General features: G+C 38.6%; 1 long non-coding RNA gene across 1 annotated transcript in view; it reads right to left on the minus strand.

Annotated features, from left to right (window-relative positions):
* LOC107094103 overlaps positions 1 to 10,347 on the minus strand; it is a 35,086-nt gene extending 24,739 nt beyond the window's left edge. The window contains exon 1 of the long non-coding RNA XR_001481651.1: positions 10,157 to 10,347. This is a non-coding gene — a long non-coding RNA (uncharacterized LOC107094103). The remainder of the gene's footprint in view (positions 1 to 10,156) is intronic.
* Between the last annotated feature and the right edge of the window lie 4,909 nt (positions 10,348 to 15,256).

The raw sequence follows: 15,256 nt of genomic DNA on the forward strand, positions 1-15,256 counted from the left end.
CAGAGTGGGGATCAAAGCAGTGCTAACTGGCCTTTGCAGTCCAATTGAAATATTCACTTTGCATTTTTCCAAACATAATGGATGTTGAAAGTGGGAGGTGAAAAGAAAGAGCTGCTTGCTCACATTGATGTAAAATTATGGATGCTAAAAAGAGAGGGAAAGAAGAAACACGCATGGCTGTCCAGGCCTTTTCCAGTCATCTACTGAGGCTTCATAATGTCCCTTGGTTATTTTGACTTTGAATTTGTAAAGACCCATTCTCCCTGCCTTTTTTCCTTCCTTTGAACCCTCCAATGGTAACATCAGAATGATATATGAGATGCTATACTATAGCTGTTGTGCATGTGGAGTTGATTGAAGCAGGCTATTTCTTAAAGTGTCCTCTCACTCTCATTCCCTCTGTACTTTCCAATCTTCTTTCTCCATTCTTCCTCTCTTTGTCTCTCCCATCACTCCCTCTCTCCATCTCACCAACTCTCCATTTGAATGTGTTGATCACCTGGGGAGATGCTGCATTAATGCTGACGCCCAGTAAAAGGCAGAATCTCCTCTTTATTTATCTGCACTAAAATTCCTCCCAATCTTTCCAGCACATTTCACTCAATCACGCAACTCAGGCCTTTCCATTAGCCACACAGGGGCGTTTTACTCCATTGAGCACAACACGCCACGCACTTCTATGAATATAGATTCCCCTAAATTATGTATAATGGGAGTGCTCAGATTTTAGCATTTTTGCTAAGAGGGTTTGAAGACGTACAAGTTGTTTCTGCTGGTTTTTTAAGTGCATCTTGAAATTTGCAGTATGTAAGAGAGACCAGAGATGCTTCTTTTGAGTTCGTATTGAAATGGAGGGTGGAGGAGGTTGATCATGCGAAACTGGCAACACATCATGTACAACTTTTACAAGTGGAGAAGTTAGGAAATTGTGGAGGAAAAGTGAAACAAATACACATCCAAGCTGTTAACTTCTCCCGAGGTAATTACATATCAAGTGTACATTTAAACTTAATTATTTCATATGGCTTTGGCTTTCTATAGAATCTGTTGTTGTTTTTAGAACTACGCCATCATTTTAAGACATCTAATAAGGAAGTAAGGTCCTATTATCAGAGGTCTGAGTTTGATCTCTTATCGGGGGGAACATTTCTACTGCTCCAAGTGTGAGTAGTGTGACTAATTGGATGGTGACTAATTTTAATTCACATGTAGGCAGTTGGTTTCCATGTAGCTCAGCAGGGGGTGGACACAGTTGAGATATAGCAACAAACAGACCAGCAATTCTACAATAAGAACAAAATCAACATCCTCATTACTGAATCCAAGCTGCTGCTGACATCAAAAAAGCGTCAAAACTCTTTCCCCTTGTTTTCAGGCTGTGATTATGTTTAGTGTCAGGCCAGATATATTAACATTTTTCTCTGTTGTTGTGCATGAAAACACGCTTACGGATGCTAACAACTTATGAGGCAGGAATGGTCAAGTTATTTTTATCTGTGGTATTTTTGTGAAATCGGTTTCGTTACAATATTGAGGTATTTTGTAGTGACTAAAAACAAACCAATTAACTGTTGACATATTTGAAAGGCCAGGCTTATGAAACGGCTAGTCAGAACCTCTGAACACAGAACAGATGCTGTTGTTTTGAGTTCCTATTTTCCTGCACACAGTTTCTCAGTGTGCTCATCATAACATTATGAAGGCTCTTATACTATTTTGATTACTTTGATTTTCATGTGCTGCCGCATATAATTACCAAAGAGATTTTACTGTGGAAAGACCAAAGCAGAATGACTGCAAGTAATGTTATTTATTTATGTACATTTTGTTCTGTTTTCTTGCACTTTGTCTGGATCTCCATCAGGAACTTGTATAAATGCCCAAATTTATCTAGTTTTTTTTGTTTTTGCTTTTTTTATGTATTTATTTTTTAATCCATATGTGGTCTATGCTGTGACACCTATGTTTCAAAGCCAAACTATTGGTAAAATTATTTAGAATCAACAGGTGGATAAAATATGCATTGTCTTTCTTCTGGTTAGTAAGTTTTGTTTGTCTGTTTGTATGTTTTAAACAAAAGTAGGATACATGTTCATTTATTGGGTTAAAAATGCAAGTTGGATCTTATCATTTCTGTCCTCACATTTTGATATGCTATACTAAGGGAAGTCCTTGTTATCATTAGGATGTTTTGTAAAATGGCAAAATACTATAGATTTGTTAAATGGATTGAAAGGATGTATTCAATGTTTAAACAAGAACACCTTTGAATGCGACCCTTTTACTCCAATGCCCCCAAAATGAGGTCAAAATCCACTGCTTAAAAAACTCAAGGGTTCACCTTTGTGAAGGTTTGTCTCAGATAATCATAGAAGCAGCTAAGTGTCCCCTGTGAAACTGCAGAGATCCCAGTTTACATAGCAGAATCTGTTGGCGGAAGACCTATTTTTGTATGTAATCCGCAAATTTGGTCTTCATGTAAGTTTAGCCAATAAAAAGGATTCGTCAGAAAGAAAACAAAAGGAGGCTAGGGGTTAATATTTCAGCAGGACAAAAGCTATAAACTGCAGCAATAAATCAGAGAATTTGTGGCAAAACTGGGCACTCTGAATACTTCTAACCAATCTGAGATTGCACTGACTTGCCAAGTAAAAGGGACACTTAAATACAGTCTTTACATTTGGAAAGCTGATGGGGAACTGAGACTTATATGTATGAAAAATTTAAAAAAAAACTTTATTTATGCTTCTCAATTTACAAGTATACTAGTATATTTTACTTCCTGTTGGTCAGTCACATAGAGATATAATGTACATAGGAAAATAATTGAGGTCTGTGGTTAAAAAGTGTGTTTCCAAATTTAGAAAACTTTCAGGGGATATGCAAACTTTTGCACAGCGCATGAACTCTATTTTGGAATCACACAGATTCTAAACTAACTGCTACTCACTTATGTAGATGAAATTTTAGTCTAGAATGTCTCCCTTTGATAATTGTTCCATTCTGGCTTTACCTGTAATAATATTAAGAAGATACTGTATCAGATTTTACTCACAAGATATACTGAAGCCTGAACTTATGTAAAAAGGCTTCTCAAGCTCCAGACACTCATCTGTGTTATTTTATTACAACCTTATCCTGAATAATATATTCTTTTCTAACACATGACTGTGCATTTTATTTGTCAGTGGCTATGCTTTGCAGCAACCCGCAGAAAAACAAGGGCCAATAGGTTGAAGGCTTCCAAGAGATTCTACATGTTTCATGAACATTTCACCTGTGACACCTGCTGATATTATGCTATATAGACACAAACATGTGTCAAAATCCTTTAGGAAATGACTCCTGGTGATGCAGCAACAGTTGTAGTATGCAGATAAGTGGCACAGAGGCTGTCAGAGGGTGTCTAAAGCTGCGGTGGGCTTGGAAGCCTGTCCATGTTGTTAGTGTGTAATGGAAGTGTCGCCCTCAAGGAAAAGCTGCTGGATGCTTAGGTCACGATGCCCTTCAGCACATCACACACACCCATCATCCATGTGACACAAATGTGCATAAAGCATACGGACACCATGGCAACTGAATCTGTGTGTGTGCGTGCTCACAAGCTTCCACAGCTGCCGTGTGTTTGTGCCCATATTGATCCAACGTGATGTCTAAACTGTATTATTGACCTAAATGTTGTTTCTAACATCTAATCTGTTCTAGCTCAGATGTAATTTTGTAAAGAATTTAGAAACACTTGTTAGTTTCACTTAAGAAATTGTCGGCTGATGGGAATTTATTGCGCCGATTCAGATGGATTGCTTTCATAAAACCTGATGTTGCATTGAGGGAGCCAAATATAGCAAGTGTTCCAGTAACTCTATGATGCCTCAACACACACACACACACACACACACACACACACACACACACAACTACCTGCCTACACAAACACACTCACATATAAACATATAAACAGCACTCTCACATATACACCCTTACACACACTTTTATTGATCTACAGCTTAGCTCATGCCAGCAGGTAGTCCAACTCACCGGTTATTCTGAGGAATTGCTTTCAGTAGTTCCATCCACACACATGCTACGTGATTGTTTCCAGTGGCTAAATCTACACAATTTGTACACGGCCAACTCTTAAGACAGCATCACCTCCTCTTCACAGATCAAGAGCTGAATTCGTCGATACCACACACATAAATACACACACACACACACTTTCACACTCCGAAGCATGCCGCCTTTTAACTCAAGCGTGTTTAAAGCTGTGTGAGTATCAAGTTAAATTCTGTTGCATAGTTAGCTCTTTGTCCTGTTCTACCAGCCCTCCATTTCCATTGCTTCCTCCTCTAAATATTGCTTTGCATGCTTTTCTGTCATAGTCACGCTTTTTGATTTCTCTTTACAGCCAGTAACGCAGTATGGGGTGTAAAGAATAAGGGATTAACGCATCTCGTTGGAGTATGTTTGAACGACTGTGGTGTGCTTGTGTGCATGTCTGCTTTGTTTATGTCTTGCATATACCGCTGTGTCGCCTCTTTGAATCTATTATGAAAACAAGGAAAAGGGGCACAAAGTTCGGTTTGTTAAACTAACATTTGGCACAATGGAGTGTTTCTCATTAAAGCCAATCAGCCAGTAGACAACAAAAGAACCTTTCACTGACAAGTATGAAGTGAAAATAAAAAGCAGGGAAAGATTTAGCTGTTATATGTGCTGCCCCCACCTCTTCTCCCAAAACTGGCCTCTGTTGTTTGAAAGTGATCGAATTAAGACGTTCATGGATTTTCTTGGTGCCCCCCTCATTCTTCTGAAAGGTCACAACTCCATTATAAATTTTGGACATAACTTAGCGAGGGGAAACAGATGCCGAGAGATGATATGAACATATATACTGTAACCTGTAATTTTCACTAAAAAAGTAGCTTTATTACAGCTGAATCAGTACCTTTAACTAGGGCTTGTAAAGCAGGCCTGTTAGAGACTTTATTTAGGTTTACCTCTGTCTGACCTCCTCATACTCTGCCTTGACTCTCTCTGCGTGAGAACAGCTGTGAGTTTTGCATGAGAACCAGGTGGCTGTGCATATTGTATACATAAAATTGCCCCAGTAGAGCAGACTGTAAAATAGACATTTAATAGATTTAATGTAATATACAGAATGTGTAGCTCCTCAACACGTTAGTGCTCAAAATTAAACTCTAGTTAGGGCTCAATATATTTTTTATAGGTTTTAAAATGTTCAGCATGTGTAATGTGTTATATATAATCTAAGTCTGGTCAATGGTTTGTCAGTGTAATCTTTTACAAGTATAGTTAAGAGTCATTTGAGTGTAAATAAGAATGTGACTCTTGATATACAGTTGTGTCTTTAAAACACACATGCTATCCATGCACGGATTGTCTGCCTTGCAATATTTTGCCGACCGAGTTCCTTAAGAAAAGCCCTGTATGTAGTTCCTTTTATCTTTATCTAGTTTCTTTGTGTTTGCCAGGTAAAAGCCCCCCCGACATCATGATGATGCCAGCGTTCATGTTTTCATTCCGGTATGGAGTTCAGTTTGACTTGCTGTGTTTTTTATTATACATTGCATTTAGGCCAGAAAGTTTCTTTTTGGTCTCACATGAATGAAAAGAATTCTTTAATGTGTTTGCTGTGTAACAAATATTTTCTAGTGACAATAATAGTTATCTTCACAAAAAAAAGAAAAGAAAAAAAATAGCTTAAGCTCTCCTGGAATCACCCCCGCCTGCCAGTTATCTCAAGAATTATTCATTTGAAGGTTTGCAGTAATGCTATTATGTTTCCTTTTCATAATATTTTCTATCATTTAAAAAGGTGTTTTCTGATATGTTCAGTATTTGGAAGAAAAAAAAATATGTTAAAGCAGCTGTAATTCGCATATGATGACTTTTAGTTGATTGGGTGTTTGGTACCAGTGGAATCTTGTAAAAAGCTGGTCAGCAATCATGGGATGGGTTTGATTGCTGTAACCTCATTAAAAGATTTTTCTATTGATCATTGAAAAAGGTAGTAATAATCTTTTGCATGCTAATGTTTAGCTGTTTTATTAGACATTGTGTTGCATTTTGTTTTCATGCTCTTAAAATCTGAGATCTTGGAGAAAATAACCGCTTAAAGCCACACAGCAATAATAACTTGAAAACGTTTCCACAACTCAGCAGTTAGAGGAAATAAAATATCTCTTTTCTCCATTTTACTTTACATTTTTTATCATAGCTTTATTTCGAGGTTTTCATTTTCTGACTTATTTTTTTTAAAACCTGGACGAAATCTCTTGTCACTGGAAAAACGATCTAAAAATAAGTAATACATTTCTCAAATTAAGTGTATTTATCCTTAATTTGAGTAGATAAATGAGATAGTTTGCCAATGGAATTGGTCTTCTAACTCTTAAAATAAGATAATTAGATAAAATGCACTATAAATAAGACAATGCAATTTTGTTTTCTTATTTCAAGTGTAAATTGTCTTGTTCCATTGGCAAAATGTCTCTTTTACGTCCTCAATTCAAGAACAAATGCACGTATTTTAAGAAAAAATGACTTATCTAAATTAGGATTTTTTCCATTGTACTGTTGCAAACTAGCCTGCTTTTGCCTTTGGCTGTCTTTGTCCATCATGAGACGAACCATATGCCAAGTAGTTTTAGCAGTCCATCAAAAGCCTCTACACCTGCAGAAAAGCTGGTCAGTATGGAGGTGTGAATGAAAGTTCATGTCAGAGAAGCATCTAAAACATTAACACACTTCTTTATGTATTACCGATCATTCACCCACATTGTTTAGCTACGTAAGCTTTACACTTTTTTAAATTTTATGGTGGTATTTTCACCCAATTAACTTGATAAAAATATTCAAATTTTCTGTATTTAAATTCCAGTCTAATCTTAATTGTTATTGAAGAAAAGAAACGCACTGTGATCAAGACGAAAGCATTGAAAAAAATAAATAAAATAAAGAGAATGGGCACAAAATAGGAGGAATAATAAAAATTTTAAAGATTCTAATAAGCAGTAAAGAGACTAACCAACAATGAAACAGGTGTATGTGCATATCTGTGTAGGAGGATGGAGGTGGCAGTGTGAGCATGCTCTATTTGCTATTTTCTTGACTGGTAATCAGGCAAACACGCTGCAAGTCTCCTGCTATGATTTGCCCCCCAGTGTGTCTCCAGTCTCAGCACCTGTGAGTAACTAAGTGTTTTTCTATGCAGACATGTATGCATTTATATAGTGTTCAGACTTGACAGCATATAGTGCATGCCTGTTTATGTATTTGCATGCAATTTTGCTTTCGCCCATGTCCAAGCTTTCTGTTATTTTAAAATCTAGATCTCTGTGGCTTCCCTCTGCTCAGAGGTATTTTGGTGACTGAATTTGACAAGTTGTGTGTGCATACTTGTGTGTTTTTTTCTGGCTCACAGATGTGTGTGTTTTCCGGATAAAGGTACAATTCCTAGGACATTTAATCTATGGGGGGATTTTATGCCAGTTACAGCTTGTCGTCAATTTTTTTTTTTTTTAAAGTAAAATACAGCAGCGTTCTTTTATCGTAGGATATCTGGGACAATTTCACTCAGACCTCTTAGTTTTCAGCTGCCCTTCTTGATAGATCAAAATGTATGTTGTGAGAGCAGGCTAAAGAAAGAAGAAGATGTTACTGCCAAAGTTTTGTTTCCGTTTTGATACCTTTCAACAGAGAAATGATTTATGGTTGGATGACAAAGTTTAAGAGCAAACTCTACTTCTAATATATTAGAAAAACTCTCATTCCAAAGCTTTAGGAAGGACTGGCCTCATATATCTGCAGTCATATGTGTTCACTTAGTAAGCCACAGCTGCTAGTGCCATTAGAATGATTTCCTGTGTGCATATGTCTTTTTATCTGTCCCTTCAACACACACTTGCATCTGAAGGTTCAGTCCAAATTGAGTTTAGCAGGACACATATTTTACAGCCTTCTGAGTCACTCTGATGTTCAGGTGCCTTATTGTAAAATGTGACCCAGGTTCTGTTGTTACACATATCACAACCCCCACAAAAAATGTTCCATGTTCCCTTCTTCATTTTTTTTTTTAATCCAAAGAAAGAAAAGAGGCCAATAGCTTATCTAGATCTTAATGTTAAAAGCTTTTAGTATTTAAGCTGGTACGGGAACAAAAAAAAACAAAAACAAAGGACACATTTGTTTAATAGAATAATCCTTCTTTGTGTTTAAGATGACTCCAAAGCTTTCATGTTTGAGCCTTAATATTTCGACAAGCTGTTCAATCAGTTGTTTTTTGAGGAGATTGCAAATGGCAGGCTGTCTCAGAAATGCGTTTCCTTGTTTTACCTGACCCACTTTTCCTTAACTGTGTGTTCATGCACGTGTGAGTGGGTCTGCATATGTGTGTTGCTAGGTCCCTCTTTGCTCAGAAAGTTGTAAATATAATCTTAGACACATGTTACTCCAGCAATTCTTTTTTTCATATTCATGTCAACTGAGATTAGCATAACTGCTGCCAAGACAGAAGAGTGCTCTTTTAGGTTTGGCCCCCATACATGGTTACTTGCTGTCTCACACACAAATATATGCATGCAAACCACTGGGTAAACCTTAAATCAGCTGCCATTTTGAATCATTCCCCAATGATTATTTGACGTCGTGATTTATCTGGAATGCAGCTTGAAAGCAAACTGAAGCAAGCAAAGGAGAGATATCTGACTGACAAGCTCCGTAACAAAATCTTTCTCCCAGACTATCTCCTGAAAAGCTGTTCCCTGCAACATAATATTACACCACGGCCTCCGAGAGCACATTTTAACACTCCCCGGCCTCTAACTTTTAATGTCACCCTGCCTGTGTCTCAGAATGCAGCCATGTAAAATGCAGCTGTGACCATTGTACTCCTTGCCGAAACTGTTTCATTTACATTCATTTTGTGCATGAGAGCGAAGGTTTCCTATTCCATCCTGAGACAGACCCTGTGCAAAACGAATTTCTCGCCTTCCCTGGAGAGCAAACGGAATAGGGATTCTGAACACACCCATCAGACAATGAAAGAGGTGGGGGTCTCACTTTTTCCTCGTATTCTCCACACCTCCCTGACCCTGCTTTCCCTCGACTTGCCCCAGCAAGGAACAAGTTCAAGAGAAAGGGAATAAGCAGAGATAGTTTTTTTTTTTTTTTTTTTTTTTGAGACATACCCAAAAAAGTGTAATAAAAGTAGTTAAAAGAAAAACAACAGGATGGTAGCCGACCAAATGCTTGCCGACAGTTCAGGAGAGGAAGACGGATGCAGTACGGGACGAAACGAAGGGTAGAGAAGATGAGAATATATATGTGGTGGCCAGTGTTGTGAGACAAGGCAGGTTGCTGTCACTTTAAAAATGACTGTAATAAAAGTGACCGTAGGAAGATGGATCTGGTGATTTTGGCTTGCTAATCAGTCATCTGTGAAGAGGACCACAGCCCAGATTCAACGGCCGGCTGACACCTTCTGATTGATGCCTATGCCCGATGTAAAAAAAAAAAAAAAGAATGAAAGAAAAGCCCATTAACTGTACTCCCATTAAACTGGACAAAAAGACCAAAAAAAAATCATCCTTTCTTCCATGAAGTGCTGTAGATCTCTTTTATGTGTTTTTCTTATCTATTTTTTTTCCTAAGATATCCTGTTCCTCTTACTTATTGCTGGCATATAGAGGGAGGAGATGTTAATCAGCTGGGCCTACTTTTCTGGTCATTACTGTACTTTGAGTGCAGCCCTCCAATCAGATCAATATGAGGCCTAAGCTCACCAATCAGACGTGGAATCAGCTATTTTCTCGTTAAATATTCAAATGAGAATCCCCAAATGATGGACATATCTGCATGTATGACCTCAGACCTTTGTCATTTTTGCCACATGACATGCACAGAAAAAGATTTAAAAAAAATAGCCCCACAGTTGAATCTCATATTTCCTCATCCCTCCACCACTAGGCACATACACAAACACACACACGCAAACACACACAGGAAGATTGCCTGCAATAATAATAACCCCACAGATGACAGCTTCAGCCCCCTCCTTCCAATCCCCACTTTACCCCCCATCCCTCCTCCCATCACCACCACCATATACAATCAAACAAAGCCTCACTCTTACCTTGCGCATGACCAATCCTTCCATCTCTCCCCCCTTTCTTTACCACCTCCATTATCACTATGCATGCTCTTCCCTCTCTGTAAACCTAACCACACCTAGCAGTAGCAACACCTTGCACTGTCCCGACTGTCCCACAGCCTACAGCATGGCACTCACACCCCCACCAAATGCAACCCTAGTCTGCCGTTTTTCCCATCTATTCCTTTTTCTCTGCCCCAATCTCTCCCCCCCCAGTCTCTCTCTCTCTCACGCTTCCCTTTCTCTCCTCTCTTCTCCTTTCCTTTCCCTCTGTCTTTCCCTCTCCCCTCGCTCCTGGCTGGTGCTGGTGAAATATCAGGGCAAACGGATTCCAGCTTTTTTCTCTGGCTCAGAGGGGTTGTTCTGTGCGATTTGGCCCTGGGGTGCATTTCAGCGCTTCTGATGTGAGAGACACAGAGAGAGAAGGTATTGGAGGGGAAGAAACAGGAAGTGCGGGTGCATGTGTCTGGGTGTTTGTGTCTGTGCACAAGATGGATAGAAAAAGAAAGAGATATATAGAGAGAGAGGGTTTATCCTCTCATACTGAGGGGGTAGTCGGTGGTGTTAAAATGACAAGCCTTTGACCGGCGCTGAACCGGCAACCAAAGGTTTGCCTGCTGTTCGTAGTTTGCAGAGGCCTTGAGTTGATCTCCATATGTAATCAAGAGAATCCACCTCCATCACAGGTGTACCGCCATCTTGGAGTCTCTAAACCAGTGGGCTTAAGCAGAGTGACCCTGTACTGAATTTTCAAATAGGTATGATGCAAAAACTTTAAATACATGCATCATTTATTTTTTTCTTTGTCTGATGTTACATGTCACCAAGCAAATATGAATCTTTAATATATAACTGGAGTTTTTCTGATTGACTTTAACCTGTAGAGCATTAAAAATGTATAATAGACATAACAGATTCATTAAAATTTCTTTTCTTGTTAATATTTTCTTATATTTTTAAATTTCTAATTTGGGTTTTTAGGCCAGACATGCCATTAGAAAAGAGATTTAGTTGATCAGAATGATGAACTTTATTTTCCAGTGCAGATTAAGTATAACCCTCTCATACATCCATGCACATGAACAGTTAAAACAACGTTGAGTGTGTCTCTCCTGTCTGTGCGTGCATTTATGTTTCATAATCTCACATCTCACTGTGGGGTGTCTTGAAAGGATTTGTCATTCTCAGTTCAGCCTGATTGTGAATTAAATGTATTTTTAGGCACCTTTTTTTTTTATCCCTTTGTGAACTCAGTCACAATTGAGGTCAAGCCACACATATAGTGCACACACACACACACACACAAATAAATACACACACACCCCTCTTCTAGAAAAAAGGACACATAGCTTTCAGAACAAATCACTGTTGAACTACCCTGTGTAGAGCGTTTCTGACATTTTGTTTGGGAGAAGTAGCATTTAATTGAAGGGAGGAGCGATATGGATGGCAGTTATGCAACCAAGGGAAAATGTCCACATTTCAACCTAAATTGAAAACATAACAGAGACTGTGTTTGTGTGCCCGTATGTGTGTTGATATATTTGCAGGGTTTTAATAAAATTCCATCTGAATCTATTTTTTATTTAGGATAAGTTTAGGTTCAGGGGTGGAAGCTGTCCAAATTCATTTAGGTTATCTTCAGAAATGTATGAGATGATGCAAATATAGATTTTAGATTTTATGAATTTTTTAATAAATCCCTATTTCAAAACAACAATAACAAATCTGTGAATAAAGGCCTTTTTAAAAATGTTTTAGGGCATTTATCATTTTAGTATATACATATAAATTGGTGAATTACTCATCTAGCAGAGTGTTTGTTTTGTTATTAATAAAAGTGATTATTTTTAACAATAAAATGTAAAGCTTGCTCCTTGTGTATAGAACTGTTTTTTTTTTTTTATATTGCCATCTAACTCAGTAAGGTCAGAGGTCAGAATCACCAAAGCACAGGAGAGCCTGAAGAGCAGTATTTTGCTCACAGGCACTTGGGTGTTTGCAGAAATGTGCTGCTTGAACTCGGGTCACCTGGTTTAATGATGTTACCGGGAGAGGAGACTGAAGAGCCCTCATAAGGACCCTTCTATTGCAACAATGAAACCAACAGGAATCTTTCAGGATCACTGTACATCACAAAAAAATGACAACAACAACAAAAAACAAACAAACAATCGGATGCCTCCATCCTTTTTTTTCTTCCTTTTTTTTAAATTGCCATTTCCCTCCAAGCATTCCTTATTTGTTTGGTCCATGCGTCCCTTTTAACCGCACGCATTTATGCATTGGTCATTGTGCCTCAGGAAGACTTGGCTGGGTTGGTGGATGATGATGGCATCCAGGCAGCAGAAGCACTCAACAAGCTGACAACAGTGGTCGGTAGAATATATCTGCTTTTAGGTGCCTGCAATATAAAATAAAAAGCGGAGAAAGAAATTAAATAATTGTACTCAGGACTTCTGTATATTCACAACTTTTTTAATGAGGCCTAAAGCAATTTACTATCATATTTTAAGCCTGTACAATATATTTATTTTCATAATTATTTTATTTATTTATTTTTTAAATAATTGAATTATTATTTGTATCCAACAATTGCTTGGTCAAAAAAAAAAAAAAAAGTCAGCATGAGAGGACTGTGGGGTTTTTACCCAAGGTGTCAAGATGTCAATTTGTTGCCATGGAGCTGACTTCTCGGTGCTGACCGGGTTATTTGCCCTGTTGGGACGGCCGATTGAGTGTCAGAGGAAAGCTAAAGGAGGGGAGGTTTGGTGGAGAGAGAGAGAGGGTGGGCCCGACCGGTGGATGATGGGTTTGAAAGGTGCAAGGGTGACAGTGTTTGTGAGTGTTGGTGTGGGGTGGGGTGGAGGGGGGGTCCCTGCAACATATAAATTGACACATTCAAGGCTCCGACTTTAACAACAAGACATACAGTATAGATTTCACACGTTCGTTAGGCCATTTAGTGCAGGCCTTTGCAAGTAAACTTAATTTAGTCAAATTTAAAATTGTCATTATGATCTATATGCTATTACTATTATTATTAATAATGTTATGTTGTATTATTATATTTGTTAATAATAATAATAATAATAATAATAATAATAATAATAATAATAATAATAATAATAATAATAATAATAATAATAATAATAATAATAATAATTTATGATCATTATAATTGCTTCTTGGGGTGGTAATTATATATTATTTTCAGTTTTTTTGTTTTATTTGTAGGATTATGTTACAATATGTTCTAATTAATTATTAGTTTCAGTTTTTTCGATTACTATTATTACTTTTTTTTTTTTTAAGTGATTCACTCTATTCACCTCAGCTTCAAAATATTATCCGTTTGAATCTGATGAACAATAAATAAAATGCGCCATTAAAATCTATAAGGTCTGATTCAGGACATCTCTACACGGCGTTTTCCAGGGGTCTTTTTTTCATTCCTTTGTCCATATATGGAAGGCATTCACTGGACGCGTGTCTATTAAATAGAGTTCAACAATGAAAAAGATCGGAGGACCAAAGGGGCAAGTGGGAGGAGGGCAGCAGGGCGAGGTGAGACTGAATGGAAAGTGTGTGCTGTGTTAGAAGCGCGCGTGTGCGTGTGCGCCCGTGTGCGCTCAGTTAGTGTGGATTTCCTCTCTCGTGTGAGCGACCCGAAATGTGGGGCGACCAACTCTGTCATGTCATCCTTCTCCTCCTCTCTTGTTTCTTCTTCTTCCTGGCTTCTCCTTCCACACTTGCTCAGAGGCAGCGGTAGTAACAGCAGCAGTTGTATCATGGCCAACTTTGCCCCGCCTGTGTCTCTAGAAAGAGTTTAGAGGGGGGGTTACGGTTAGCTCTTATCAAATAAACACAGAGGCACCAGCAGACCCACCGTCCCGGACCTTCAACCCTCTTTCTCCTAATCTCAAGAAGCCCCCCCACCCACCCCAACACCCTCTCCTCCTCCCTATGGAGCCACCCCACCTCTTCTGTTCCACAGCCCTAGCAGCTGTGGTCCCATGTAAATTTTACATGATTGCCGCCTCCTTCTTTTACCCCCTCAGCCTGTCCTGATCCCCCCCCCCAAACAACACCTCACCCCAACCCCCCATATCATGTTGCACATTAATGCACAGTTTATGCAACAGCTCATCTGACGCTGCGCACCGGCTGTCATGTCCGTGCCTTTGGCCGTTGAATTTGCATACGTGATTACAGCGCCTGAAGTGGTTGATTGTTCTTTGCGCAGGTTAGATGATGTTGAAATGCGATATAAGGTGCGGAGGCGGAAGATGGGTATAGGTGGAGAATGGAGGTGGGGGTCCCCTTGACCCCTGAAATGTGAATTAATCCCGCGTGGCTCCGTTTGATTAGGGCATTTTTCTAATTGTTGTCATCAGGAGTTGGCCTATCTGTGCATCTGGAAGCACTTTGACATCCAGGGCTTAAAAGGGGGTTCAAGAACCTCTTTTAAAATAAGCCATGGGGGTTGGGGGCGTGGAGATGAACTGAGGAATTGTTTTATTTCTCCATCTATTAATGTAATTAGTGATCATATGTGTTTAAACAAAGGTTTATCTTGCAGCTTCTGGTATAAGCATTACTTAATTAACAACAAAAACATACTGGGGCCAAAATCCAATTAAATCAACCCCAATTTCTGTGTGATGGGCCCTTTTTGAAAGTCCTTGATCAGAAAAAAAAAATGTTGGATTGTTCCTGCTCTAGGACTGATGTAAAGGTCTACTTTGACAGTATTTGTTTCTAAGCTTTCCCTATTTTCCCCTCCTCTCTCTCTCCGTCTCTCCCTCTCTCTCCTTAAAAGGGAGCGGAAGAGTGGGTTGATACCGGTCTCATGTTGCGTATGGATTTTCGTTTATATAATCGATCGAAATGACCCAATACATTGATTTTGGGTTCAGTGTTTTACAAACAAGCGTTTATAGGTCTCGATTTTATGTTAGGGGATGATTCCAATGTGACAACGACAAGCAGAAAGAGAGAGTCGGTGGATTGTTGATTTCTAAATAAATGACCTAAATACAAACAAATAAATATCCATTGTTTCGTTTATAAAGAGAATCT

This window comes from Cyprinodon variegatus, unplaced genomic scaffold (genome assembly GCF_000732505.1).
Source record: "Cyprinodon variegatus isolate N-32 unplaced genomic scaffold, C_variegatus-1.0 Scaffold20, whole genome shotgun sequence".
NCBI lineage: Eukaryota > Metazoa > Chordata > Actinopteri > Cyprinodontiformes > Cyprinodontidae > Cyprinodon > Cyprinodon variegatus.